The sequence below is a fragment of the Balaenoptera physalus genome (genome assembly GCF_965194825.1).
Source record: "Balaenoptera physalus genome assembly, chromosome: 3".
NCBI classification, from domain to species: Eukaryota; Metazoa; Chordata; class Mammalia; order Artiodactyla; family Balaenopteridae; genus Balaenoptera; species Balaenoptera physalus.
In genome coordinates, this window is record NC_138890.1 from 159,964,765 (window position 1) to 159,970,407 (window position 5,643).

At 42.2% G+C, this 5,643-nt stretch overlaps 1 pseudogene across 1 annotated transcript; it reads right to left on the reverse strand.

Annotated features, from left to right (window-relative positions):
• Positions 1-4,231: 4,231 nt before the first annotated feature.
• LOC309657722 (mitochondrial proton/calcium exchanger protein pseudogene) lies at positions 4,232-5,097 on the reverse strand (annotated as a pseudogene). Its single transcript, XR_014268337.1, has 2 exons — positions 4,414-5,097; positions 4,232-4,291 (listed from the first exon to the last, which is right to left on the reverse strand). The product of XR_014268337.1 is annotated as a mitochondrial proton/calcium exchanger protein pseudogene (transcript).
• Between the last annotated feature and the right edge of the window lie 546 nt (positions 5,098-5,643).

Here is a 5,643-nt window from a genome sequence, read left to right on the forward strand (position 1 = left end):
CACAACCCAGGGTTAACACTGTCAGTGTGGTAGCATTATTCCTTCCAATCTTTTTTCTATGCATCTTTACCTATATTTATATTTTTTTATGTATTATATTTGCTCTACATTACATTAATAGGACTTTTTCACGTAGAATATTTGCTACAGATAAATTAAGAAATCCTATCCATATTTCCCAGATATCAATATAGTATGGCAGAAAAAAACCCTACAAACTGAATGACAATGGAAAAAAAGATATAGCTTGTCTATCTTTACTTTTAAATCATACTACTAATAAAATTAAGTTGATAATATCTACCATGTAAAGGTGAAGGGCTCAGTTTCTGAAGGCACACTGCCTGGGTTTGAATCCTGGGTCTCCCATTTACCAATGTGTGACTTTGGACGAGTTACTCATAAGCCTCATTTCAAATGGGTAGAAGCATTTCAAAAACTTGTCAGATTGATGCGACAGTAAGTGAAATGATGTACGTGAAAATGGTTGGCATATTTCCTGGCATAGAGTTAAGTGTTCCATAAATGTTTTCTACTATTTTTATTACTATCATTTACAATCTAAACAGAATCAGGCTTTTTTTTTTTTTTTCTTTCTCTTTACATCACACAGAGGCAGGCAGACTTCATGTAACACTGACACTTGGTCTAATTTACATTAACCAACTCATGCAATTCCTTACTGACCAGACCAAGGGAGTGCCTTACCTACTGTACTATGCAGACTTCTATTGGGAAGCTTTACAATGCCTGCTGCTCTACTGGGAAGCTTTACAATGCCTGCTGCCCTGCTGCACCCCTCTTTTTAGAACTCTACAGAATAGCTCCAGATGGTCCCTGTATATTTTCGACAACCTTGGTCAACGTTACAGGTTTGGGAGCCTCCTTGCCTGTTTTAGATCAACGTTCAATCCATTCTGAGCCTCTATTAGTAGGCCTGTCTTCCTCCTTTCCTAGTAGATCTTCAGACTCAATGATGTTTCAAGTAACCCAGCTTAGTTCTCCTCCCTGCACCTGAAAGAGGCTAAAATGTACTCCAAACATGGATATACAAAATGCCTTTCATCTATTCACCACTGTCAGTGTATTAGTGAAAGTCCAATTTTTCATTAATATAATAAATCTGACATAAACACGGTCAATAAAAGTCTATTTCAAAACAGATTCCTTGAAGTGAAATAAATGTAAACCTCTTGCTATATACGGTAAAATTGAGTTAAAAAAAAATCTGTTGTGATACTGTATATCCACACATCAGCAGCACATGATAAAATCTCAGTGTTCTCTCAAAGACAAGGAAAGAACTGCTTTTTTTTCATATGTCATTATGATGGGAAACATCACATCTCATTGTGTCTCACTTTAGCTTATTTTTTCTCTTCACAGAAGTAAAAATACATACACTTATATTTAAAATAATGATGAGAAAAATAATCACATATTTATTAGTCTTACTATTAAGAATTAATATCAGCATTTGGGTGTATAACTTTCTGGAATTATTTGCACATATAGTTTTTGTTTGTTTTCCTTGTTCATAATATTGCTATGGTATTACAAACATTATTAAATGACATGAATTTTATTTCTATTAACAATTTGATTCTTTTTCCATGTCAATGTTCTTTAACTGGATTAAAGGTAACAAAAATATAGCATTTCATGCATTTCATTCATTTTTTTTTTTTTTTCACCTTCATTTTTCTATTTATTATCAAAATGGACTCAAGGAATCCCATGTTTTTCATTTGTTTATAATTCATTATCATTTATATTTTTATGCTCAAATGATCCCGGATATGACCCTTCAAGTTGGTGCCTATGTTTTTTGACATTCCTCCATTAAATTATCTTTAGCAGTTCTATCGAGGTTTAATTTACGTACCATAACATTCACTCATTGTGAGTATGTAATTCAATAAATTTTGGTAAATTTATAGACTGAAACCATCTCTAAAATCCAGTTTTAGAACATTTTCATCGTGACAAAAAGTCCCACTGTGTCCATCTGCAGTTCACCTCCATTTCCACTCCGGGGTCTAGGCAAACAGGGATTTGATTTGTTTCTACAAATTTGCTTTTTCTGTACATTTTCCACGCACGGAGTCAGCGTCCAGCTCCTGTTACGAGCGTATAAGCGTCTGGGAGCATCATGTCCTCTTGGCAACCTGACCCTCTCGTCACCATGAGTGACCTCTTCTGCCCTGGTAATCCTGGCTCTAACATCGACTTTGTCTGATATTAACGTTGGCTTTCCTGGACTAGTGTTAGCACCACTTACCTTTCTCCATTCTTTTACTTTTAACCTATTTGTGTCTTTACATTTAGATGTGTTCCTTGTAGAGTACACAGAGTTCAGTCTTGCTTTTTTATTTAATCTGACAATATCAACCATTTAGTTAATAAAACTAGAAAAAGAAAAAACCATACGACCATCTAAATAGACACAGAAAAGATAAACAACAAGAATTTACTTTATAGCACAGGAAACTATACTCAGTATCCTACAACAACCTGTATCATGAAAAATAACCTGAAAAAAATATATATAATTGAATCACTTTGCTGTACACCCAAAACCAACACAACACTGCAAATCAACTATACGTCAAAAAAATTAAAAATAAATAGTAAAAAAAATAGATGCAGAAAAAGCATCTGACAAAATCCAAAATCTGTTCCTAATAAAAAGTCTGATGGAATTTACAAAAAAGATACTAGAACTAAAAACTGAGTTTGGTAAGTCTGCAAGATACAAGATCAATATATAAAAATCAACTGTATTTCTATATACGAGCAATAAACAAATGGAAAGTGAAATTTTTAAAATTCTATTTACCTACAACAGACAGAATGTGGAAGCAACCCAAGTGTCCACGGATGGATGATGGATAAACAAACTGTGGTCCATACACACAACGGAATATCATTCAGCCTTAAAACAGGAAGGAGATTCTGACACCTGCTACGGCGAAGGTGAACCTTGAGGGCATTCTGCTCAGTGACACCAGCCAGTCACAAAGGACAGATCCTGTGTGATTCCACTGATATGAGGGCCCTGAAGGGTTCAGATTAAGAGAGACAGAGAGTAGATGATGGATGCTGGGGGCTGGGGGCAAGGGGTGGGGAGCTGTTATTTAACAGGTGCAGCTTCAGCTTAGGAAGATGACAAGAGATGAAAAGAGTTCTGGAGACAGATGGTGGTACCGACTTTACCACAGTGTGAATGTACTTAATGCCACAGCCTGTATACTTAGAATGCTTAAAAAGGGTAAATTTTAGGTTGTGTATTTTACCACAATGAAAAAATTCCATTCACAATACCATAAAAAATATGAAGCCACACACTATTGCTGAGGGAAATGGAAAAAGTCCCGTTTTATTCCTCACTGGCCGTCCCCAGAAGTGCCCCCATTGTTTATTTTCCAGTCTTTTCTTATTTTCTGACACACGTTATTCTAGTACCACTGCTGTCCCAGCCCTTGACCAGTTATGCTTCCAAACAGCCCCGGCTCCTCTTCGTGGGGGTGGTTAGACGCCAAGGGCTGGGAGTCAGGGGTGCTCATTGCTACTGGGGTGTCACTGCTGCTAGGCCCGGTCCCCAGACTGAAAGGGAGCAGGAGGTTTGACAGCATGAAGGACCAAGGATCTGATGAGAGCAATTTAACAAAGGCAGAAACTAAGTCACGAAACAACAGCTTCATCTGTGACAACTCAAAGAAACTTTCAACAATGCACTTGGCATAAAAGGATGGATTAGCAGTTCAATCATTCTAAAAGAATCACTCATATGGTGAGGGTGTCAATCCTTCAACATGCTACACCTTAAGCAAGCAATTAAAACTCCAAAGGAGGACTTCCCTGGTGGCGCAGTGGTTAAGAATCCACCTGCCAATGCAGGGGACGCGAGCCCGAGCCCCGGTCCGGGACGATTCCACATGCCGCGGAGCAACTAAGCCCGTGCACCACAACCGCTGAGCCTGCGCTCTAGAGTCTGCGAGCCACCGCAATGAGAAGCCCGCGCACCGCAACGAAGAGTGGCCCGCTCGCCACAACCAGAGAAAGCCACTCGCAGCAACGGAGACCCAACGCAGCCAAAAATAAACAAGTTTTTTTAAAAAAACAAACAAACAAAATAACCCCCACAAACTCCAAAGGCGGAGCCGTGAGCACACTTCAGGCAGAGAACAGAGCCCCGCGGAGCCCACCCACGCGGTTACGGCTGCACCTTCTCTACAGAGCTGCGTCAGCCACACACTGTCCCAGCGGAAAATCGGGGACCCTGAGGCGTCTGAAAGAAACATTCAGCTAACTCAGGCGAGAACTAAAGCTACTGCGGGACAATCTCTTGCTGTGACTTTAGACACTTAAAGCAACTGACAGGTGAGCCCAGCAGGGGCCCACGCCCATTACCTGCCTGCGCTCTCGGCGGGTCAGGCTGTGGCCGTGCAGGATGCGCCAGAGCATGCGCGCGGCGATCTTGGTGTCGATCCAGAGCAGGCGGAAGCCGTGGTAGTAGTGCTTCAGCTCATCCAGGACCCGCTGGCCCAGGGACTTTCTCCCGGCCGCCTCTGCGGGGGGGCTGTACACGGGGCCGCCTTCTTCCAGCTTCTTGTTCTTGTCTTTTAGGGACCGCAGGGACTTCTCCACCACGGAGTCATCGCCCAGCGGGGGCGACGAGCGCCAGCAGCGCACAGGAAGGAACCTCGGCGCTGCGACCACCACGCACGTGTGCCGGGGCCTCAGAGCCCAGCGGCCGAGGGGATCACCTCGCGAGGAAAGGCACACGGGGTGGACGGGACTGCAGCCGCCAAACGGAAGTTTCACGTAGCTCGTCAGCCCCGCGGTGCTGGCACAACTGAGGCAGGCACAGTCCCCCGCACGACCCCTCGGAGCGGCGGCGCGGGGCGGCGGGAGGCGGGCGGGGCCCCGGCCGCGGCAACTCCTCAGTAAAACGGACGCCATGTGCCCTGCGCGGCGGCCGCCGGCCTTCTGATGCTGCTGCTCCTCCCCCGCGGCGGCCGTGGCGCCTCCGCCCGCCCGCGGAAGGTTGAGAACGGCGGTTGGCTGCAGGCGGCTGGCGCTCAGCTCCTTCATTCATTTTTATAATAAATTTGTATTGTCCTTGTTAAGCATTTAGGGGGTTTTCAACTTACTGTTTAGACGTCACCATGATGGTCATTCTTAAAGCAATTTTGTTTATGCTCCAATGTACCCTAAGAAAAAAATTTTAAATACAATTGAAAAATTTAATAGACATTCATATTTATAAGGAAATACAAATTGCTCTCAGAAAAAAAAAATAATTGCACCAATTTAACCTCCCAACACAATCTGAGCATTCAATTTTCATGTCTACTACAACAGCAGCATAATGACTCATTTTTATAGGTTCTAGTTTTGGGTTAAATTAAGTGCTTTATGCTGGTTGGGTATTTTTCCATTTAATTAGTGGGGTAGAACTTTACAAAAATTTAATAACAATCTAATCTCTTCAGTTTATTCTCTGTTGCTACAATTTGTTGGCTGTTGTTCTTCTACTTTCGTTCATTCCACCCTCTGTTGGGATAACAGACTTTTAATTGATTTGCTTACATTCTTTAGATATTAAAAACATTAATCTGGACTTCCCTGGTGGCACAG